A 25,339-nucleotide genomic window follows, 5' to 3' on the forward strand; every position below is an offset into this window, starting at 1 on the left:
CGAAATGTCTGCAGAGAACAGAAGTATGAGAATTTTGATGGCAGTCAATAACTATTCAACATCTCATATATGTTCTCTCTCGGCTCGAGTTGCAGTAACTAAGCAATTCATATTAAATTTTAACGACCGAACACGTGTCTTGAAATACCTAACGTAATGACCTGGATTAGTGACTATTGTGCAATAGAGCACGTTTTTGAACCCACGACGAATCTCAGAGATTTTTTTCCGTTTGTTACTACTTTCTCCACTTCGTAAAGATAATTATAACAACATTACAACGCCAATCCTTTCCATACCATTGAAACCATACCATACCCTCTCCGTTTTCCGAGCGTTCGGGACCATTGTTGGGTAAAATTCTGTGTGCAACAACTCTATTCTATGTGAATTACATTGTTTCCTTTCGTTTACTTTACAGATATCTGAGTATTCAGAGGATGACGACGACGAGATTCAACGATCTCCCCACACGTTCCGTGGAAGGGTCAACCCACTCTTGGAATCGAATAACAAGCCATTTAATAACTGTAGAGCAGTTGGAACTAAGGCTTATATACTATCTGATAAAATCAACCAAAAGAAACCAGCCACTGACTCCAATGTGCAAGTTGGTGTTCAAGCTAAGATTTCACGCCAAAGGATACTTTCACTTATCAGTTGAACTACACATAGCAACAGCTTGCAGAGCTATCCATAAGAAATCGGCCTGCATTGCCTCATTGAAAAATGAATTTATCAAAATGCCAATGGATGAAAATGACGTTACGAACAACCAGCGTGATTTTTATCAAACAGCGTATTTTCCTGGCGTTTCAGGTGCTATTGACCGCACTCATATCCCCATCAAATCGCCTGCTGGCGACAAAGCTGAGATTTTTAGAAATCGTCACAGGTGGTTTTCATCATAGGTGGTTTTCTTTAAATGGACAAGCGATCTCAGACACCAAGCGCCAATGTTTAAACATCGTACCTAAATGGCCAGGATGTGCCCACGACAGCAATATTTTCGGACACTCACGTGTATATCCTCGGGTGGAAACATGAGAAATGCCTGGGATAGTAAAAAGACGATATCCCTGTTTGAGTTTAGGACTCACAGTAAAAGTAAATCGTGCAACAGTTATAATAACTGCAGCATTTGTCTTGCACTGTGTCTATTAGCTACTACCCCCACCTCCCCCACCCCTCCCGCACATTATCACCAACTTGAGCACCAAACTAAACTGTAGAATGACAGACTTTCATTGGAACACTTTTAGTTTTAAAATGATGAAAGATGAATGATATTTAGTTTGTGTGTGTGTGTGTGTGTGTGTGTGTGTGTGTTTGTGTGCTAGAACGAATGACAAAGGAATTCGTGGTGCATCGTAAGTGCTACTCACAACACCTTCCCAGAAAAGAAAGCTAACTATCCACAGTAAGAGTATACACTTGTCACAAAACGAGCTTCCCCTGCATTACTCCTCTCTTCTGCGGCACTTGCATCACCTGTACACTGCAACCCCATTTAAAATCTAAGAAGTTCAGATGTGTACTATATTACTGTTCTTAAATCACTTCAGTGCTGCACTCCTTACTTTTGAACTGGCAGAAATTGGACGACTTCAGGCTGTTACGATTTGTGTCTAAACACTCCAATATTAATAATAATTTATAATAATAATACTGTCTACAGCACCATAGAAGCCCTTACGTAGTTACCGCTGTGTCGTGCTGTCAATTAATTCACTTATCTGTTTCGAAGCGAGTAGTGAAGCAATTTCTAGACTACGGCAGGTACTACCTACAACTTAGAGAGGACATTTTCTTGAGATATTTAGCATTTGCTACGTATACGTCTTACTCGTATCCTCGGCAATGTACGGGACAAAGCACAACATTTGTGTGTAGTGAGCGGACGATGTGAGGAACCTGCAACCTCCACTGCATTAACGCTAATAATTGGAAAAAAGTAATTATTGGTAACTTTTACTATCAATATTAGAGCCTCATAAAATTGTGATGGTGATGATCTTTCGAAAATAATTTAGTTTCGTGACTGAAACAAAATCGATTTGTTTGGTTTTTACCCCTCAGAAAATTTTATTTTATCTCTCAGTGGGTAATTATGCCCAGGTTGGGAACCACTGCTCTAGAGGAAATGCTTTCTCGACTTCAAGTAGGGACGTGCTTGCCGGTAGCTAAAGATAGAATGAGCTTCTGATGCTGTTACTTACGTCTTCTTTTTTCTCGCTTTCTCCTAGTCAAATGCCGGAAGCTGCGACTTCTTTGAGATAATATACCTTCTCTAGAGTAATGGACCGTACATAGCAAGCGACATTTCTCTTTGATACCCGCATCCACTGCTTTGATATAGTGGGATCTGTACTATACAGGACATGGTTTTTCACTTGTAAGGTAGTACTGTGCTAGAGCAGAAATCGTCACAGCTAATGGCTGTCATTCCTAGGTTGTTACTATTAATTTACTGACAATCGTATTGGGTGACAGAGAGTCCTGAACTACTAGGTGTTTAGCTGTTTTACCTTCCAAGGGTAATTTTTTATTTATTTATTTTTTTGCCTCCATGATTCTCAGATGATAGACACATATTTGGTTTCCAGTGAGTTCAGTTTGAACTGATTCATTTGATAATATGCAGAGTGGGTATCAGTAATTTCTTCTCTGCTACCTCGACTTTCTTATCTTGAGCTGTGACGATACGATCATAAATAAAAATGAAGCTTCGGGTTTCCTCAGAAAAAGGTTGGTCATATATAAATAAACGTTGAACGAAGATAGCATCAGCACTCTTCCTTGAAGCAAGCCGTTTTTCTGTTTCCTGCATCTGCATCTCTAAGCTAAAGATACTTCTTGATAATCTAGATCTTTAATTCGCAAGCCACCTTATGGTGTGTGGTGGAGGGTACTTCGTGTACCAGTGTCACTTCCCTCTTTTCCTGTTCGGGTCGCGTATGGTTTGCGGGAAGAACGATTGCTGGTAAGCCACTGTGTGGGCTCGAATTTCTCTCATGTTATCCCGATGGTCCTTTCACCAGCTATACTTCGGTGGAAGAAATGTATTGGTTATATCTTCTAGGAACGTACGCTCTCGGAACTTAAACAGTAGACCATACTGTGATGCAGAACGCCTCTCTTGCAGCCTCTGCCACTGTAATTGGCTGCGCTTTCTATTGTAAATGAACCTGTAACATAACGTGCTACTCTTGTTTGGATCTTCTCCGTCTCCTCTGTCAGTCGTATTAGTACGGTTCCCTTACTGAAGAGCAGTATTCATGTATTGGTCGAAAGAGAGTTTTGTAAGCTACTTCCTTTTGCTGGCCGACTACATTTCCTGAAGATTCCTCCAATGGATGTCAGTGTGGCATCTGCCCTACTCGCGATTAATTCTACTTGTTCTTTCCACTTCAAATCGTACCGTAGCAAAGTTAATGGAAGTTACTGGTTCCCATGATTTTCTGTATGTCCATCTTTTCAGAGATGGTTGCGGGACTGGGCTGTTCGATACAGGATGTCAAATCAAATACCTTTCAGCCGTCTAGTTTCCAAACTTATTTTATTTGGCTACCATTTTCGGTGATTTACTACGCCATCTTCAGGTCTTTGACCGACGTGTAGGAGTATTCCACCTCGGTTCTGGTCAAAACGGGTCCAGCAATACTGGTATTAGTAGATTTCTGCTTGCTACAGCGATCGCTTCAACCATCATCTGCCGACGTCGGCAATCTTCCTACACGTCGGTCAGGAGCCTGAAGATGGCGTAGTAAATCGCCGAAACTGGTAGCCAAATAAAATAAGTTTGGAAACTAGACGGCTGAAAGGTGTTTGATTTGACATCCTGCTTCCAATGATGTTCTGAAATGTGATCAGACAATGAAGAGTCCTTTTTGTCTATGTATTCGCAATACGTTACGTTTATGTTGAGTATGTTGACTAAATATGAAACGACAGGTAAATGATAAGTAACATCACGTATTATATCGTGTGAAAGTGAAAGGTATCTGAGTTCAGAAGCAAAACGTCCGCTTCCAGCAGTGCGTGTCAATGCATAATCCTTTTGCGTTGTGTTCTCTCCGCTTTGTGTTCGCAAGAGAGATATAATCGCTTCATGCCAGATACATAAAGCCGTCGTACTCCGCGCTTTGCAGTATCTTAATCCCTTAATCCTCTGCTCGCACACTCACAGAAGCTGACTGAGGCACTTACGATCTGGTTTCACCAGAATATACTCCTGCAGTCCCGACGCACCAAAGCATACAAGGATTCTACGCTCCGTATGCCAACATCGTGTCACAAAATCATTTATGTGGCGCAGCAACTTGCAATGGTCGTGAAACAATGTGAGTTGCAATGATTACTAGATCCTCACTGCACCACAAGAATGTCTGAAAGAATTTTTCCATAATTGCGAAATCAATGTTGTGTTCGGATTCTACCTTCCGTTTTCTTTTAGTTTTTACCCAAATGAAGAAAGAATGTCAGAGGTTTAATCGGGTTTTCAATGTTAGTTCAGGCAAAAAAATCAATATTTGTGTCTATGTTTGATGTGATTACTCATTTTCAAGTGAAACATTTTGTTATAGACATAAGCGAGTAGCATGTTCTATACTTGATGGCCGGGTAGTTTGTCATTTTCAGGACCAATACAGAATTCTTTCATGAAACAAGCAATGAATTTCTTAAAAATAATTAGGCAGTGCAGTTACCACTTTGTCATTTTGCAAAGTGCCATTTTACTACAATGAAACTAAAACTTAATTACGTTTTTCGTCTTAAAAACATGTCCTTAAAAAAGTTAAACAGCCGTCATTGACGTCCGGATTTAACCACTCATCACATCACGTCAAGCACTGCAGTTTTACATCCATATCTAAATCCATAATCTGCTAATCATTGTGAAAAGGATGCGAGAGGGTTCTTGGCATTTTACTACGTATTCTGCATTGTGCTATGAAGCGCAGGAGAATGACAGCTCAAATGTCTGTTTTGAAACTGGTTCTTGAAACTCTGAAACTAGGCATTAGCGGGACATTCTGCCTGTATCCCAATGGAATAAATGTATCAATATTTCCGTGAAACTCTCGACAAGTGTTTTGTAAGCAATATCTGTTGTAGATGGTCTGCATTTTCCCAGCATCCTACCAATGAACCGAAACCTGCTACCTGCCTTCTCCAAGAAATATGTATGAATTGTAGGGCCTACATGATGCAACGGCTGTTTCGACCACGTTGCAGAAGTTTCACAGAGAAGTGCTTACACATCGTCCATATAGTCCCGATCTCTCCCCATACGAAACTCATATTTTTGGATCCCTGAAGAAAGACAACCGAGTCGCCGATTTGCTTCGGACGAAGAGGAGCACGCCGGGATACAATCATGGTCCCCTAGGCAACCGCAAACATTTTTCCATGAAGGCACTGACCGCCTTGTCTCTCATTAGGATGAATGTATTAAATGTTATGGTTATTACTTTTGAAACAATAAACGGTTTACTTACTTTTTTCCACATGTCTCGTTTTCATTTCACTGTGCCCTTGTACTTCAATAATAATAATATGATAATTCTACTAATAGGATCAGAAACCCATGCGCTGCTCACCGACCACTGATATCCCACTGTTGACATCAGTGTCACAATACATTAGTATGAATCAGTGTGTGGCCTGTGTACCGTTGACACCAGTTGTTGACCCAAGCAAGAACACGCCACCCCCGTCCTTCCATTAAAAAATACATTAATTAAGAAACGTTACAGTATTCCTACCAGAACTGGGGTCATCTGCTCATAAGCGGAGGTGGGGCAGTTTACATCTCCCGATCTCTTTTTTGCACGCATCTTCCGAATTTCATTGACCTCATTCCTCCCACAGTTATCGTGTGTGTGTGTGTGTGTGTGTGTGTGTGTGTGTGTGTGTGTGTGTGTGTGTGTGTGTGTGTTGGGGCTTATGGGCGCTCAACGTCGAGGTCATCAGCGCCCTGACACACATTAAAGGGAACGAATGTGGACAGACCTAATAAAACTGAAACACACACGCAAAAAAGCAGGAAAAGAAGGAAAATGCGACATAAGAAAGTAGAACGTAAGGAAAGGGAAAACGTAGCAACAAGAATGCCACAGTAAATTGTCATTGGCTGCCCACTTACATAAAATATGGCCGAGGTTGTCACACAGTGAGCAAATTAAGATCCTCTCCCTAAAATCTTTGTAAAAACATTTGATATGGCACAGAACTTTAAAACTTTAACCACATTCGTCCGAGTGTTGCCTAAAAGAGATGGCAGGTCCGCTGGCAAGTCAGCCGCGGCCCGCTGGTCAGAAAATAATACGCAATCCAATAAAACGTGGCACCACACATTGGAGCGTCCTCCCGCCGGAGCAGGAAGCCATGCGTCATAGGGCTGTGGCCTATCCGAAGCCGAGTGAGGAGAACCTCGTCCCGTCGACGAGGCTAAAAGGAAGCACACCACACACGCGTTGTGGGCTTGACTATACGGAGATTATTGTCAGTCACTTCCAGCCACTCATCCTCCCACCGACGCATGACCCGTGAGCTCAACAGCGAGGTGAGTGCGTGCAAGGGGATAGCACACTGAGATACTTGTGGGGCAAGACACGCCTCCTTGGCTGCGAGATCTGCCCTTTCATTCCCAGCAATGCCAACATGCCCCGGAACCCAGCAGAAAGCCACCACCTTCCCCAATCGCTGTAGGTGGAGGAGGGCATCCTGGATGGTCTGGACTATTTTATCTGCTGGATACAAACGTTGCAAAGAGTGAACGGCACTTAGTGAATCGGAACAGACAAGAAATTTAGGACAGGAATAATGCCTCATCTGCTCCAGTGCCCGCAAGATCGCAGACAATTTTGCATCAAAGACAGTAAAAGTCTGAGGCAGTCGGACCTTGAGGACACGATCCGAAAAAACAGCAGAGCAACCAACGGAATCCCCTTGTTTCGACCCATCCGTAAAAACAGCTACATAATCGTGGTGCTCAAATAAAATGGCAGAAAATGCTGTATTAAAAACGGTGGCAGGAGTGCAATCTCTCTTGTACTGCAATAAATCTAAAATCACTCCGGGCCTCTTCAGTAACCAGGGCGTCAGGAGGTTAAAACCCAGGATTTGGGGTTGTACAGACTCCACACCGAGGGACTCTAGCACACGTTGTACACGGATCCCAAACGGCAACGTAACCCGGGGACGGTGGGAAAAATGGTGGTCCAGAGGTGGATGAGCAACAAGATGGTGAGCAGGCGAGGTGGGAGCTGCAAGAAACTTACAAGCCTGGCACACCAGCAGGAGCTGCCGCCGGATGGTAAGTGGCGGTTCCCCTGCCTCAGCACAGAGGCTGGGTATGGGACTGGTCCGATAAGCACCCGTGGCCAGTCGAATCCCAGCATGGCGGACAGCGTCAAGGACCTGCAAATAAGACGGCCTCGCTGACCCATACACTGTGCACCCATAGTATAGCCGTGAACGCACAAAAGCTCGATAAAACTGAAGGAGATGCGCCCTGTCCGCTGCACAAGACCTGTGGCTGAGGCACTTGAGGATGTTCAGTGCCTTCAGGGTTCTGGCTTTCAGGTCGCGTAGGTGTGGCAGCCATGACAACCTGGAGTCAAAAATTAGGCCCAGAAACCTCACTGTGTCTCTAAAATGAAGGACAGTATCCCCCATATGCAAGGCAGGCAAAGTAACAAGACGACGAGAACGATTAAAATGAACACAAACACACTTATCGGCAGAAAACCGAAAACCTGTCTTTGCAGCCCACTCCTCTAACTGCCGCACTGTTAGCTGCAACTGACGGCTCACGGTGGCAACACTGGACGAGGAATAGGAAACAGCAAAGTCGTCCACAATTAAGGAGCACTGTACTGGACTCCTCACTGTAGACGTTATACTGTTAATGGCTATGGCAACGAGGGTAACGCTTAAATCACTGCCCTGGGGGACACCGTTCTCTTGTTCAAAGCGATCGGACAGTGTGTTACCAACTCGGGTCCGAAAAAACCGCTGAGACAGGAAAGACCGAATCAAAATGGGGAGGAGGCCACGAAAGCCCCATTGATGCAATTGTGCAAGAACACAGTGTCTCCAAGTAGTATCACATGCCTTACTGATATCAAAGAAGATACCGATACAGTGATGCTGACGGAGGAAAGCCTGCTGAATAGCCACCTCTAGGAGGGTCCGAAATTTTCGGAATCCACACTGAGAGCGGCTAAGGATCTGTCTGGTTTCTAACAGTCAGACCAGACGACAGTTAACCATCCGTTCCAGGGTCTTTCCGACACAGGTCGCCAAGGCGACACTCCGATGACTACTGGGACATGTGCGGTCCTTTCCTGGTTTGAGGAGAGGGATGAGAATTGCCTCCCTCCACGAGATGGGGACCACTCCTGTCTGCCATATCAGATTAAAACATTCGAGGAGGATTTCCTTTGACGCCGTTGGCAGATGACGAAGCATGGAGTACCGGATGCGGTAGTGACCTGGTGCAGTATCAGAAGTTTCAGTAAGTGCTGATTCACGTTCCCACATGGAGAAAGGGGAGTTGTAGGCCTCAGAACTGTTCGACCGGAAGTCCAAGTTTGCTCTCTCGACAATCGCACGGTAGCGACGAAACGCTGGATTCTGATTTGCAGTGGCAGTACTTTGTGCAAAATGCTCTGCCAGCGTCTGAGCAATGGCTCTGGGTGTCGTTTGAAGGCATCCCTGGTTCAGGACTGCAGCTATTGGTAAACGGCTGCGTTTACCGGAAATCCTCCGGATGGCTTCCCATACTTTTGTGGAACAAATGGAACGGTTGATGGAGTCCAGGAACTCCTGCCATGACCTTTTCTGGCTCTCCTTAATGACACGGCGTGCCCTGGCTCTCGTGATTCGAAAGGCGGTAAAATTGACTGCTGTTGGGCGGCATTTAAATCGTCGAAGAGCCACACGCCTGAACCAGATGGCTGAATGGCACTCTTCTGTCCACCAAGGCACAAGGTGCCGCTTAAGAGGGCCAGAAGACTTTGGTATGGACAGGTCAGCAGCATGATGGATCAAGTGTGACGTGATCCGCCCATTCCTGTACTCTGTTGCGGCGTTCAAAGACAGCCAACCGACTGAACAGTGGCCAGTTAGCCCTGCCATGATGGCGGCCTCTGCTCTAGCAATACACCATCCAGGAGATGAATTCGGATGGGGAAGTGATCGCTGGAATGAAGGTCGTCAGTGACCTCCCAATGAACAGAGTCAGTGAGGGTTGGAGAGTAGAAAGATAGGTCAATGGCTGAGAATGACCCAGTAGCAGCAGAGAAATGAGTCGTAGTACCAGTGTTGAGGATGCACAACACTTGAGATGTTAGGAGGCTCTCCAAAACTCGACCTCGAGCGCAAAGAGAAGTGGAGCCCCACAGGACATAATGGGCATTGAAGTCGCCCAGGAGGAGAAACAGACAGGGGAGTTGTTCGATAAGATCTGTGAGAGCCTCTAAGCTCACTGCACCCAGAGGAGGTAAATAAAGGGAGCAAACGGTAAGCCTCCGACGTGAATGAATTTGAACTACAACTGCTTGCAGGTCAGTATCCAGGGGGAGAGCAGAGGAGTGGTGGTCATTATTGACAAACATGGCGACTCCACCTTTGGCCCTTTCCCCAGTCAGGTCATCCTTGCAATATAACGTATAGCCCCTTAGTACAGGACCATCAGATGGTTTTAAATGCGTTTCCTGTAAACACAAGCACAGGGGGCGTTGCTGTGCTAGGAGGTTCAGTTCCTCCACATGTGCCCAGAATCCATTCATGTTCCACTGTATAATGGGAGCCATTTATCAGGGTGGGAGTACCTTCATCCTCACTTTCTGTCAGGGAGGAGAGCCCACAACAGGTGGAGGCTCAGTTTTGGGGCGAGATGATTGTCCCAGTCTGACACCAACCTCCATCGCCTCTGAAGAGGAGGCGAAAGAGACGTCAGAGAGAGTGACATCAACATCAGCAGACTGTATAACTTCAGTCTCCTTCAGCAGGCGAGTCTTTACCTTTGGCTTTGGCTTAGATTTGTTGGCCTGAGGTGGCACTGGAGCAAAAAGCTCAGAAACAGTAGGGGGTGTAGCAGCGCTCTGGGCAGTGCACAAGACTTGGCCCCTGGAAGGGGCAGGAGGGTCCATGACGTCAGCTACCACGGCCTGGTCAGAAGGCCGTGGGGAGGGGGGGGGGGGGGGAGGGGGAGCAGCAGGCTTCACAGGAACAGCAGCAGCACGCGTACATTGACAAATGCAGGTGCTAGTGCTGACAGTAGCAACCTCCGTTTGTGTAGCGGCATCAGTTTTCAAGACTGGCTATTTCAGAATGGAAGAAAAGGAGGCAGCGAACGTGGGCGGCTGCATGAATATGGGATGCGTTTTGTGGTTTTAAGTTCCTGGATCTTCCGTTCCTCAAGGAAAACTCTGCATTTCCTACTCCACACAGGGTGATCCCCAGAGCAGTTGACACACTTGGGAGGAGAGGAGCAACCAACTCATTCATGGGCGGCTTTACCACATTTCCCGCAAGTGGCTTCCTCTCTACAGCCGAGAGTAGTGTGTCCAAAGTGTTGGCATTTAAAACACCGCATGGGGTTGGGGGTAATAAGGCCGTACACTGAGATGTAGGAAACCTGCCTTCACATGGTCTGGCAATTTGGTGCTGTTAAACGTAAGGATAAATGAGTCAGACTTCATGTGAGCACCATCCACCCGTTTCATAACGTGTTGCACGTCGACAATTCCTTCCCGGGACCATTCAGCTTTCATTTCGTCTTGGGGAATGTCAACGAGATCTCTGCAAGTCACAACACCCTTGCTGTAGTTCAAGGTGTTGTGAAATTCAGTCTCTATCGCAAACTCCCCAAGAAATTGTGCTTTCTGAAGGTTCTGGACTTGCTGGAAGCTAGATGTTTCCACCAACAAGGTTTCATTTCGCAAGCGCTTGACAGATTTTAAGAGTGATTTTGGATTTAGCAATTGATTTAGTATCGGCATAATTCGTGCCAGCAGCCGCGGTTATACGATTGATACAAGTGAATATTATTGGTTAAAACAATGCCTTCTAAGCCTTTCTGTATATAAAATGGTGAAACTTTATCGAAACTCCCCTCCTTTCTTTTAATTATGAGAAACACATTCTGCGAAGCAGTTTGTGTTCTGTTACTAGTAACAGAATCAGGAGGACTGTCTACACGAGCCCTCTTGTTGGATTGGGTGTTAGAACCCACCAGCGGTCCACCCTTTCCGCTGGGAGGAGAAGAATAAAAGTTCGAGGGTTCCATCTCGGTCCCACGAGCAGCTAGGGAACTAGAAGTCCACCCTGCGTGCCTAGGTAAGCCTTATACAACTGAGGTGCGGCAGGTTCCCCAGAGGTTGCCCGCTAGAGACTGTTCCACCTCAACAGCCATGCATCTCATCAGTGCACAGCACACCTTGAGATTGAGGGGTTGTTGATAGAAGTTTATTCCATCCTCGCGATCCGGGCGGTCAAGCCAAGATCCCCATTCCCTGAGACACACAACATTCCACCGTCGCGCCGCACGGTGGACGCTGAAGTATGCCCAGAGCTTACGGTGACAGGGGACTGGCGGCGCTTACCAGTCCCCAGCTCAGGAACCCCGGGGTCGCCAAGCCCGTACCCCTGAGGGCACCCTCAGTTATCAAGCGTACAGTTTGAAGCGTTTGAATTAACACGCTATTCGTTGCTAATGACGTCCAGCGACGGCCTGTGCAATATTTCTGTTTCGGGAAATGAAAAAAAGCCTAACTTTCTTCCGTACTCATAATTCCCAAAACATTTAACCACACCGGAATTTTTTTGCATTGTACCATTTGGAAGTATTCTGCTGTACAGTTTTTTAAAGAACATTTATCGCTATCAGCAAAAAAAACTAAGCTCCTCCCGAACAGGCCATGAAGGCCCAACGGTACTAACCGGCCGCCGTGTCATCCTCAGCTCATAGGCGTCACTGGATGCGGATACGGAGAGGCATGTGGTCAGCACACCGCTCTCCCGGCCGTATGTCAGTTTCCGAGACAGGAGCTGCTGCTTTTCAATCTAGTAGCTCCTCACTTTGTCCCACAAGTGCCAACAGCACTCGGCAGACCTTATGGTCACCCATTCAAGTACTAGCCCAGCCCGACAGCGCTTAACTTTGGTGATCTGACGGGAACCGCTGTTACCCGCACGGCAAAGCCGTTGACATTGTTATCAGCTAGAGGAGGTAAATTTGCAAGACTTGAGTACACATGATGTTTTACTTGTGTGGTATTATACAGTCTTGATGTTGTTGTGGTCTTCAGTTCGGAGACTGGTTTGATGTAGCTCTCCATGCTACTCTATCCTGTGCAAGCTTCTTCATCTCCCAGTACCTACTGCAGCCTACATCCTTCTGAATCTGCTTAGTGTATTCATCTCTTGGCCTCCCTCTACGATTTTTATCCTCCATGCTGCCCTCCAATACTAAACTGGTGATCCCTCGAAGTCATACAGTCTTACACTAAAGTAAAGGCAATTATTTGTTTGGTAGTAAGGTAACATTATCTGCAATCAGAAGATTGGTTTGTACAGTACAGAACTTTATTTGGTACGATTCGATTGCATTCGAGCTGGTATGTCCTTGCCTCCTCTCTCCATCAAAACGACTTGTAGAGCCAGTTACTTAGGAATTCTTAGTTTCACGTGAATCCAACTAGCTTTTTCAAGTACTAAGATGAATGCAAAAGGGGAAAGAAATGGTATGTGACAGAATAGATCTGAAGTGCGACACACACTTAACAAAGCAGGCAGAGTGTAAAAACGAACTGGTTTCTTATGGTTAGTAGCTGAATGTCTTTATACAATTTTCCGCACTCCAATGGCATAAACTTCCAGTGCAGCCACTGAGTATATAAATTAAAGATGTAAGAATCCTAAATTCAGTGCCCTGGGTTTTCTGTGTGCTGCGCTAGACAAGAGACACGGCCGAGTGGTGTCGCTTAGTTTACACGTAGCTGAAATGTTTAACTTCAAATTTAAAAAGGTATTTAAGAATGAGGATATTACCGCTGCACAGGTCACAAATGATATTGATATAAGCACCCCCGCCATTAAAAAACAAGTAAGACTGCTTAGAGTTAGCAAGGTACCAGACTCTGATGGAATTTCAAATACATTTTACGTTGAATACACTGTCTGCAAAATGGCTAAGCAGGGATGGCTAGAGGACAAATGAAAGGATGCAGAGGCTTACCTCACTAGGGGTAAGATAGATACTGCCTACAGGAAAATTAAAGAGACCTTTGGAGAAAAGAGAACCACTTGTATGAATATCAAGAGCTCAGATGGAAACCCAGTTCTAAGCAAAGAAGGGAAAGCAGAAAGGTGGAAGGAGTATATAGAGGATCTATACAAGGGCGATGTACTTGAGGACAATATTATGGAAGTGGAAGAGGATGTAGATGAAGATGAAATGGGAGATACGATACTGCGTGAAGAGTTTGACAGAGCACTGAAAGACCTGAGTCGAAACAAGGCCCCCGGAGTAGACAATATTCCATTGGAACTACTGACGGCCGTGGGACAGCCAGTCCTGACAAAACTCTACCATCTGGTGAGCAAGATGTATGAAACAGGCGAAATACCCTCAGACTTCAAGAAGAATATAAGAATTCCAATCCCAAAGAAAGCAGGTGTTGACAGATGTGTAAATTACCGAACTATCAGCTTAATAAGTTACAGCTGCAAAATACTAATGCGAATTCTTTACAGACGCATGGAAAAACTGGTAGAAGCCGACCTTGGGGAAGATCAGTTTGGATTCCGTAGAAATGTTGGAACACGTGAGGCAATACTGACCCTACGGCTTATCTTAGAAGATAGATTAAGGAAAGGGAAAGCTATATTTCTAACATTTGTAGATTTAGAGAATGCTTTTGACAAATTCTGAAGGTGGCAAGGGTAAAATAGAGGAAGCGAAAGGCTATTTACAATTTGTACAGAAACTAGATGGCAGTTATAAGAGTCGAGGGGCTTGAAAAGGAAGCAGTGGTTAGGAAGGGAGTGAGACAGGGTTGTAGCCTCTCTCCGATATTGAGCCAGCAGTAAAGGAAACAAAAGAAAAATTCGGAGTAGGTATTAAAATCCATGGAGAAGAAATATAAACTTTGAGGTTCGCCGATGACATTGTAATTCTCCCAGAGACATCAAAGGACTTGGAAAAGGAGTTGAACGGAATGGATAGTGTCTTGAAAGGAGAATGTAAGATGAACATCAACAAAAGCGAAACGAGGATAATGGAATGTAGTCGAATTAAGTGATGCTGAGGAATTAGATTAGGAAATGAGACACTTAACATAGTAAAGGAGTTTTGCTATTTGGCGATCAAAATAACTGATGAAGGTCGAAGTAGAGAGGATATAAAATGTAGACTGGCAGTGGCAAGGAAAGCGTTTCTGAAGAAGAGAAATTTGTTAACATCGAGTATAGATTTAAGTGTCAGGAAGTCGTTTCTGTAAGTATTTGTATGGAGTGTGGCCATGTGTGGAAGTGAAACATGGACGATAAATAGTTTGGACAAGAAGAGAATAAAAGAGCTTTCGCAATGTGGTACTACAGAAGAATGCTGAAGATTAGATGGGTAGATCACATAACTAATGAGGAGGTGTTGAATAGAATTGGGGAGAAGAGGAGTTTGTGGCACAACTTGACTCGAAGAAAGGATCGGTTGGTAGAACATGTTTTGAAGCATCAACGGATCATCAGTTTAGTATTGGAGGGTAGCGTGGAGAGTAAAAATCGTAGAGGGAGACCAAGAGATGAATACACTAAGCAGATTGAGAAGGATGTAGGTTGCAGTAGGTACTGGGAGATGAAGAAGCTTGCACAGGATAGCGTAGCATAACAAGAACACACTGCTTCACGATACTACCATTTGCTCACGTATTTATTAGGCCTATAGAAACATAGACGAGTGGCATTTGTTTTAATCATGTACCGAGTATTAAGCTAGAAGATCTGCTTTGATCTCATGCGTCAAACACATTCCTTATTTTACTCGTGAAGTGGCTAGCTTTCTGCTTGCGTCGCTACCTAATTGCACGTCCCGCGCGGATCTGGTAAAAACATGGCAGCTACGGGGCGATTGGCCACTCTCTCCCTATATAGTCTGTCTATTCTGCACCTTCGTGCAACGCCGCTGCCAGGCACTGCCGTGAAGCAGACGGAGTGAGTGTAAGACTCTTGCTAATAAATGATTGTTAATTGAATGATGTTTCACTAGCGCCCCGGCACTCCAACGGACTCCACAACCTTACCTGCACTCGATTCTCCTACACTCATGTAGGAGGCCCCATCTGGCAGGCTTCTACAACACGAATATTTCATTACTAGAATACAATACGTTTCACAGCCTGGCAAATTTTTAACACAAACGGAAGTAACATCGGGGTTGTCTCAAGGAAGCGTATTGTGACTTCCAACGATCTCAGAATATCCTTCTTCTTATTCCTCCTCCTTTCTTCTTAGACTAAAGCCTGTTTTCTGTAGTACAACTCTCTCTACCTTGCGACCGAGCGAGGTGGCGCAGTGGTTAGCACACTGGACTCGCATTCGGGAGGACGACGGTTCAATCCCGTCTCCAGCCATCCTGATTTAGGTTTTCCGTGATTTCCCTAAATCGTTTCAGGCAAATGCCGGGATGGTTCCTTTGAAAGGGCACGGCCGATTTCCTTCCCCATCCTTCCCTAACCCGAGCTTGCGCTCCGTCTCTAATGACCTCGTTGTCGACGGGACGTTAAACAACACTAACCTAACCTCAACCTTGCGTCTGTCACTCCGTCTTTTCATTCGACACCCTATATTTCTCTCATTATGATTTATGGTTCAAATGGCTCTGAGCACTATGGGACTTAACTTTTGAGGTCATCAGTCCCCTAGAACTTAGAACTACTTAAACGTAACTAACCTAAGGACATCACACATATCAATGCCCGAGGCAGGATTCGAACCTGCGACGGTAGCGGTCGTGCGGTTCCAGAGTAGCACCTAGAACCGCTCGGCCACCTTGGCCGGCGATTTAGACAAGATGGCAAGCAATTGACTCTAGGTCGTGAAAAGTGTGAAGTCATCCACATGAGCACTGAAAACAATCCGCTAAATTTCAGTTACACGATAAATCACACATATCTAAAGTCTGTAAAATCAACTAAATACTTATGGATTACAGTTTAGGATAATTTAAATTGGAAAGATCACGTAGATAATGTTGTGGGGAAAGCAAACGAAAAACTGGGCTTTATTGGCAGGAGACTTAGAAAATGTAACAGGTTTACTAAGGAGACTGCTTACACTATGCTTGTCCGTCCTCTTCTTGAGTATTAGTATGTGGTGTGGGATCTGCATCAGGGAGGATTGATGGAGGACATCGAAAAAGTTCAAAGAAGGGCTGCTCGTTTTTTATTATCGCTAAATAGGGGTACACGAATTGGAGTGGCAGTCTTTAAAACAAAGGCGTTTTTCGCAACAGCAGGAAATTGAAATAAGAACACCGTGAATTCATTGTCCCAGGAAGGGGAAACTTTATTGACACATTCCTGGGGTCAGATACATCACATGATCACACTGACAGAACCACAGGCACATAGACACAGGCAACAGAGCATGCACAATGTCGGCACTAGTACAGTGTACATCCACCTTTCGCAGCAATGCAGGCTGCTATTCTCCCATGGAGACGATCGTAGAGATGCTGGATGTAGTCCTGTGGAACGGCTTGCCATGCCATTTCCACCTGGCGCCTCAGTTGGACCAGCGTTCGTGCTGGACGTGCAGACCGCGTGAGACGACGCTTCATCCAGTCCCAAACATGCTCAATGGGGGACAGATCCGGAGATCTTGCTGGCCAGGGTAGTTGACTTACACCTTCTAGAGCACGTTGGGTGGCACGGGATACATGCGGACGTGCATTGTCCTGTTGGAACAGCAAGTTCCCTTGCCGGTCTAGGAATGGTTGAACGATGGGTTCGATGACGGTTTGGATGTACCGTGCACTATTCAGTGTCCCCTCGATGATCACCAGTGGTGTACGGCCAGTGTAGGAGATCGCTCCCCACACCATGATGCCGGGTGTTGGCCCTGTGTGCCTCGGTCAAATGCAGTCCTGATTGTGGCGCTCACCTGCACGGCGCCAAACACGCATACGACCATCATTGACACCAAGGCAGAAGCGACTCTCATTGCTGAAGACGACACGTCTCCATTCGTCCCTCCATTCACGCCTGTCGCGACACCACTGGAGGCGGGCTGCACGATGTTGGGGCGTGAGCGGAAGACGGCCTAACGGTGTGCGGGACCGTAGCCCAGCTTCATGGAGACGGTTGCGAATGGTCCTCGCCGATACCCCAGGAGCAACAGTGTCCCTAATTTGCTGGGAAGTGGCGGTGCGGTCCCCTACGGCACTGCGTAGGATCCTACGGTCTTGGCGTGCATCCGTGCGTCGCTGCGGTCCGGTCCCAGGTCGACGGGCACGTGCACCTTCCGCCGACCACTGGCGACAACATCGATGTACTGTGGAGACCTCACGCCCCACGTGTTGAGCAATTCGGCGGTACGTCCACCCGGCCTCCCGCATGCCCACTATACGCCCTCGCTCAAAGTCCGTCAACTGCACATACGGTTCACGTCCACGCTGTCGCGGCATGCTACCAGTGTTAAAGACTGCGATGGAGCTCCATATGCCACGGCAAACTGGCTGACACTGACGGCGGCGGTGCACAAATGCTGCGCAGCTAGCGCCATTCGACGGCCAACACCGCGGTTCCTGGTGTGTCCGCTGTGCCGTGCGTGTGATCATTGCTTGTACAGCCCTCTCGCAGTGTCCGGAGCAAGTATGGTGGGTCTGACACACCGGTGTCAATGTGTTCTTTTTTCCATTTCCAGGAGTGTAGATTCGCGGTAGGATCAACATCAAAGCCTATTTCCACATTCATGATTAAAGAAGATACCCAAGAAGAATTACTTGTTGCTGCTGCAGAGCCAGCCACAGCTTATAAAGTTGTCAAGCATCATCAGTCCTTCTGTTCTCTCGACTGTACCGTAAAACTGAATGCCGCAATGTATCCTGACTCTCAGATCGCCGCAAAGCAGTCTACAGTCAGGACCAAACTTACAGCGATTGTTAAAACTATTCACGCACCACACTCCACGTCCGATGCATAAAACGATTGCAAGAAGTTTCATTTTAGTCTTAGGGCACCGACTCATCGTACCACAAAGCTGAAAAGATGTTTCCTTTAGTTATTCAGTACTTTACTGAAATTGGCGGAATCCAGCAGAAGCTGTTGACGTTTGATTCGCCGAACAACGAAACATGGGGGACAACTGCAAAGTCTTGTCTACACATTTTAAGACAACTGCAAATCATATTAGATAAATTAAGTGCTTTTTGTGGAGGCAATACCAGTACCAACATCGGAGGGCTTCATCGACGCGGCCAGAGGCAAGTGTTTCATCAAATTAAAGAAGAACTAGGGAAAAATGTAGAAGGAAGTGGATGCCCTGGCCATATTCTCCACATTACCATACCAAGCGCTGCTGGAGTCTTAACTGTCAACATTGAAATAATCGCCATGAAAGTATTTAATTATTCTTCAATATACAGGACAAGGACAGAGAATCTGAAAGAGTTCTGCATATAGGTTCATGTCAATCTTCTATCTCACTCAAAAACAAGCTAACTATCGCTAATGCCTGCACTTGAGAGGATTCTTAAGCTATGGATTCCATTAAAGAACTTTTTGATGCCGAAGACTGGCCACCTAAAATAATTTCAAATTTCTTTAGTAGTCCGATCAGTCAAATTTACTTCACGTTTCTGCAGTCAAACTTGGTCCTATTTGAAAAAATTATAAAAAAAACATGGAGAAGAATAAAGTCTCTATAATCGAAATAAGAAATACACACGTCAAAAAAAGTTCTGCATCATCCCGGTTGCCAGAACTTCGGAAGACAGATGTTGACTGTGGATATTGTAGCACAGACACAGTCCCTTTGACTGTTCAGAGATGTCACTAAACACGCTCAAAGATGCAAACAACCATGCATGAGCAGTGCCTATTAAACGCAGGGGGTCCGACAGCCGATCAGTTCCAGTCATTCCACCAGGTAGCACGTACACGGCTCGTGTTGTCTTGTAGTTCAATCATGCCTAGACGTCCGCATTGTTACTTTGTGCCAGGAACCAAGCGATGTTGTTCGGACATGGAGGAGATACAGAGAGACAGGAACCGCCCAAGGGCTACTACTGCAGTGGATGATCGCTACTTACGAATTATGACTCGGAGGAACCCACCATGTTGAATAATGCTTTTCGTGCAGCCGCAGGACGTCGTGTTACGACTCAAACTGTGCGCAATAGGCTGCATGATGCGCAACTTCACTCCCGACGTTCATGGCGAGGTCCATCTTTGCAACCACGGTAGAGATGGACCCAACAACATGCCGAATGGACAGCTCAGGATTGGCATCACGTTCTCTTCACCAATGAGTCTGGCATACGCCTTCAACCAGGCAATCGTTGGAGACGTGTTTGGAGGCAACCCGGTCAGGCTGAACTCCTTAGACACACTATCCAGCGAGTGCAGCAAGTTGGTGGCTCCCTGCTGTTTTGGGGTGACATTATGTGGGGCCGACGTACGCCGAAGGAAGGCGCTGTAACTGCTGTACGATACGTGAAAGCCATCCTCCGTCCGATAGTGCAACCATATCGGCTGCATATTGGCGAGGCATTCGTCTTCATGGACGACAATGCGCGCCCCCATCGTGTACATATTGTGAATGACTTCCTTCAGGATAACGACATCGCTCGACTGGAGAAGCCAGCGTGTTCTCTAGACATGGACCCTATCGAACATGTCTACATCTACATCTACATTTATACTCCGCAAGCCACCCAACGGTGTGTGGCGGAGGGCACTTTACGTGCCACTGTCATTACCTCCCTTTCCTGTTCCAGTCGCGTATGGTTCGCGGGAAGAACGACTGTCTGAAAGCCTCCGTGCGCGCTCTAATCTCTCTAATTTTACATTCGTGATCTCCTCGGGAGGTATAAGTAGGGGGAAGCAATATATTCGATACCTCATCCAGAAACGCACCCTCTCGAAACCTGGCGAGCAAGCTACACCGCGATGCAGAGCGCCTCTCTTGCAGAGTCTGCCACTTGAGTTTATTAAACATCTCCGTAACGCCATCACGGTTACCAAATAACCCTGTGACAAAACGCGCCGCTCTTCTTTGGATCTTCTCTATCTCCTCCGTCAGACCGATCTGGTACGGATCCCACACTGATGAGCAATACTCAAGTATAGGTCGAACGAGTGTTTTGTAAGCCACCTCCTTTGTTGATGGACTACATTTTCAAAGCACTCTCCCAATGAATCTCAACCCGGTACCCGCCTTACCAACAATTAATTTTATATGATCATTCCACTTCAAATCGTTCCGCACGCATACTCCCAGATATTTTACAGAAGTAACTGCTACCAGTGTTTGTTCCGCTATCATATAATCATACAATAAAGGATCCTTCTTTCTACGTATTCGCAATACATTACATTTGTAATGTCTGGGATAGATTGAAAAGGCTGTTTATGGACGACATGACTCACCAACCACTCTGAGGGATGTACGCCGGATCGCCGTTAGAAGTGAGACAATCTGGACCAACAGTGCCTTGATGAACTTGTGGATAGTATGCCACGATGAATACTGGCATGCATCAATGCAAGAAGACTTGCTACTGGGTGTTAGAGGTTCCGGTGTGCACAGCAATCTGGACCACCACCTCTGAAGGTCTTGCTGTATGGTGGTTTTGATGAGCAATAAAAACGGTGGAAATGATGTTTATGTTGATCTCTATTCCAATTTTCTGTGCAGGTTCCGGAACTTTCGAAACCGAGGTGACGCAAAACTCTTTTTGATGTGTGTACACTAATCGACACTCAAGGATGTCTGAATGAAAGGAAGCCCACCAATTTGACTGGCATGCAAACGAAGATGAATTTGAACAATTACAGAATTAGAACCCTAACCAAGAAATAATTAATTTGATGTTGAAATTTGAGGAAGAGACAGTAGCTTTCTATATCATAGCATTTGATTACTGAGTGAAATGGGCTGTCTTTTAATAAATATCAAGCATTTGACTGGATGATGCTGTCTTAAACTCCAGATTGCGTGATGGCTAAAAATGATGTGAAGATTTCAGACGGAAGTTGTTTTTAGGAATATATGTAACTGAAGAGCTTCATAGAAACTAAACGTGACTCGGAAGAATGGAAGTCTAAAGCCTCCGTGCCTTTCTGAAGGCAACTGAAAATCCTGAACGCAAATACCAAATGATGAAATTATGAGAGTATTTGTTTTCTATTCCCGCACACGACGGCACTGTGGAAAGGGTATTTTCGTCGATGTCGGCCCCGTGGACTGTTGAAAGAAATCGACTGCTGTCAGGGTCTGTGGAGAAAATCTTACAGTGCCAGTTTAACTACCAGCTGACTTGCATGGAGTTTTATAAATACAGAAAATGGAAAAAAAGACTTGCAGAAAAAGCTGAAATCTTCCGAAAAATATGGTGTACCAACTACCTCTGCTGCAATAAGTTCCATGTAATTGTGTTCTAAATAAAAAGTAATTATAGTAAATAAGTTTTTTACTTCATTTGTACACCCCTTACCTCAGGGTGTCCCGACGATGTCCCAGCTACATATGTCTTGCGCAGACAGTTTATATATATATATATATATACTTCATACGAAAATTTCTCTCGTCCTTCCCACGATTGCATCTGGCACACTTGGTCGAACTGCGCTTTTCCGTTTACAGGGACAACCAGTATCTTTAAATTATCTATGCCAACGCACAATACTCTCTTTGCGTCGCGGTTATTTACCTTTGTTCCTTCTGAAAGCATAGTGCATTGTTGTAACAGATAAACATTTCGTAAATTTGTTGCTTTATTGCGATTTTTTCAAGGCACGCTTTCGTAACGCCAACTGCTGGGCCCAACGCAGACTTGATGAGTTTGTGGTTCTGTTCACGCACTAATCGTATTTGTGTATTTAATACGTTAGAAAATATAGAACTCTGATAATGAATGAAACATTTATAGTAGTACTGTATTTTGTTAGAAAGTAACATGTTAATAACTGTGTAAGCACACAATAGCACAAAATGAAAAATAATAATTTCATAGATGGTAGTTGCAGAACGTATACGGAAATACAAAACCCGAAATTCTGTCTTTGATGTGAAAGAGAATAAAATAGAACATACAGAATTATAATAGTGTCTTCACAGTACCTTCCGCCATGTACTGTATGATAGTTCGCGGAGTATGTATGTAAATTTAATTGTAGATGTAAATCAACCTGTGGCTCCCATTCATTGTCTTGAAATAGTATAAAACTGTTTTTCCCCAATGGATCACGATCTAAAAAATCTTTACTTCAACATTCGACAGTAACTGAATTTCCACCTAGGCCTGCACCATTTTAAAGAAATTGTTTTTACTTTCGAGATACCCGAGCCTCACCCCGTTTGATATCTGCCAACGAGGTTTCCTCCAAGAGAAGATTTTGTGCAGCCGATGTCTGTTTCACTTGGAAAGTTGACCCTTTGTTTTGGCGGCGTTCTGAACCCCACGACTACAGCGTGAAATGGACTATTATTTTGTTCGTTGTGCCACATGTAGCATTTGTGTAGAATTCGTAAACCAAACAAGTACCAAACTTGAATGCTTTTTGTCATTGTCTTTGTGATTAATATGTTTATAGTGTATATAGTTTCCTCACAATAAAATTTTCAATCTTGTTTGATTTTTAAGTTACTTTACATTCAATCTTTGGGATAATAATGTCAAAATTTATATGATGCAGAATTTAGTATTAAAGTAATTTCAGTATTCACAAAATGCTTCTGGGTTGTAGACCGGATTATGTTATAAAAGGCTGTACCAACATACGGTGTTGACCACTATTACAATTCTCTTTCGTCAGTTTATGTAATACTGGTACATCATTTTACAGTAAGATGCAGTCTACATCCCAGAAGAAATATATGGAAATTAACTTGGGCTGCGGAAGCCTAGGAACGTATACAAAGCTAATTTTCACTTCAGCTTTAGTAAACTATAGATAACACATATATTTTTGTCGTCTGATGATAGAGCGTTAGCGACTAGCATAAACAGTACTAACATTGCTGTGGTTCTGCAGGAAAAGGCGCTTCGTGTCACTCAACGGAAGAGCGAGTACTCCCAGAGGGGTAAGTAACCTGAGACCGGCGTTATTCACTTCCAATTCCTGTGTCTCTGACACTTGCAGTCTGCTGTAGATTCAGACAAATAAATCCTATGAAAATGTAGCAGAAAATGTAAGAAACAACTTTTGTGGATAATTTTTAATTGTGTGAGCACCAATAAAAACTTTGTTATTTCGTATTGAGTCTCACAGTAATGTAAGAAATAGACTTAAGCAATTTGTTAAGTTTGAGGAGAATAAATACGTTACTCCTGTAAGCGGCGACACAGTGAAGTAAGCTCTGGAAATTTTCAGGCTGGTAACTCTACGAACAGCCTCAGAGGACTCCTCGAAGGTAAGGAAATAAACTCTGTAAAGTCGACACGCGATTCGAACAAGTCAGCCTGATAAAGTTGTACCACAGCGTATCAAAGACAAACTACTCCTTAACTAACGACTCCGTCTTCTATCCGATTTACTGATCGTGAGCAACTTTAGCACCATTTATTACAAAGGTAAAAATGTCTGCGTAGTCTAAATACCTTACATTTTCAATAAACTGCATAAGAAAACAATTGTTTCTTTTGTCAGACGGTGCTAGTCATTTAACTCTGGCTGCGAACATTTAGAGGTACTTTGCCTAAGGTACATGTGAGTAATTAATGAAACTCTACAAAAATTTGTAAGTAGGAGACTAGGAAAATTTGACAGATGTACGCCACGGTGTTCAAATAACACAGGGAATTCCAGGGGCGTTTGAAATGTCCGTACAAAGTCCGAGAGATGGCACCACCGGCGCGTATCGAGGTAATGTTTAGTTAGTAGCGTCTTTGGAAAGAACGCACACCAAGTTTCAGCCATATTGGTCTATTTCTTTGTGTTTGGCATTCGTGTGAATCAAGGAAGTCGAGTGATTGTCAAAAAATGGACAAAAAAGAATTTCGTGTGGTGATTGAACATTACTTTATAAAAGGCAAAACGCCTCAGGAGACTAAAGAGAAGCTTGGTAAATATTATTGCGGTGACTCTACATCTTCGATTAGAACAGTTTATAAGTGGTTTCAAAATGTCCACATGGGCACAAGTGATGCTGAACGTTCTGGACGCCCTGTGGAGGTTACGACTCCAGAAATCATTGATAAAATTCATCATATGGTGATGGATGACAGAAGAGTTAAGGTGCATGAGATTGCTAGTGCTGTAGGCATCTCGAATGAACGGGTACATAATATTTTGCATAAACATTTGGACATGAGAAAGCTATCAGCAAGGTGGGTTCCGAGATTGCTCACGCTTGACCAAAAATGGAATCGTGTGAAGTTTGCAAGGATGGTTTGCAGCTGTTTAGGAAGAATTAAGCATCGTTTCGTCACTGTGGATGGAGCATGTATACATTACTATACTCCTGAGACCAAACAACAATCTAAACAATGGCTTACCAACGGAGAATCTGTACCAAAAAAGGCGAAGACCATTCCTTCGGCTGGAAAGGTTATGGCGACTGTATTTTGGGATTCGCAAAGGATTATCCTCGTCGACTATCTGGAAAAGGGTAAAAGTATTACAGATGTATTTCATTAGTCGTTATTGGACCATTTGAAAACAGAGCTGCAAGAAAAACGCAGGCGATTGGACCGCAAAAAAAGTCCTTTTCCATTACGGCAGTGCACCAGCACACAGCTCAGCAACTGTGGTCGCAAGATTATTGGAAATAGGATTCCAACTCGTTTCACAAACCCCCTGTTCTCCAGACTTGGCTTCCTGGGACAACTATTTGTTCCCCAATTTGAAGAAATGGCTGGCGGGACAAAGATTTTATTTAAACGAGGAGGTGATTGCAGCAACTAATAGCTATTTTGCAGACTTGGACAATTCCTATTATTTGGAAGGGATCAACAAATTAGGACAGCGTTGGGCGAAGTGTATGAGTCTAAAAGGAGACTATGTCGAAAAATAAAAAAGGTTTACCCCAAACACATAAGTAGTTTTTATTTTTGCACGGAATTTTCAAATGGCCCTCGTATTCTTTAGGGACAGTACCTAGT

At 44.6% G+C, this 25,339-nt stretch overlaps 1 protein-coding gene across 4 annotated transcripts in view; it reads left to right on the forward strand.

Moving 5' to 3' along the window:
* The window catches only part of LOC126481181 (Na(+)/H(+) exchanger beta-like), a 1,115,178-nt gene that overhangs the window by 414,119 nt on the left and 675,720 nt on the right, over positions 1-25,339 (forward strand). For 3 of the 4 annotated variants that reach the window (XM_050104755.1, XM_050104758.1, XM_050104760.1), the window contains exon 3: positions 23,271-23,319. The exons of the other annotated variant lie outside the window; for it this stretch is intronic. The gene's annotated coding sequence lies outside the window, so the exon portion shown is untranslated. The remainder of the gene's footprint in view (positions 1-23,270; positions 23,320-25,339) is intronic. 4 annotated transcript variants of the gene reach the window in all.

The sequence above is a fragment of the Schistocerca serialis genome, chromosome 5 (genome assembly GCF_023864345.2).
Source record: "Schistocerca serialis cubense isolate TAMUIC-IGC-003099 chromosome 5, iqSchSeri2.2, whole genome shotgun sequence".
NCBI classification, from domain to species: domain Eukaryota; kingdom Metazoa; phylum Arthropoda; class Insecta; order Orthoptera; family Acrididae; genus Schistocerca; species Schistocerca serialis.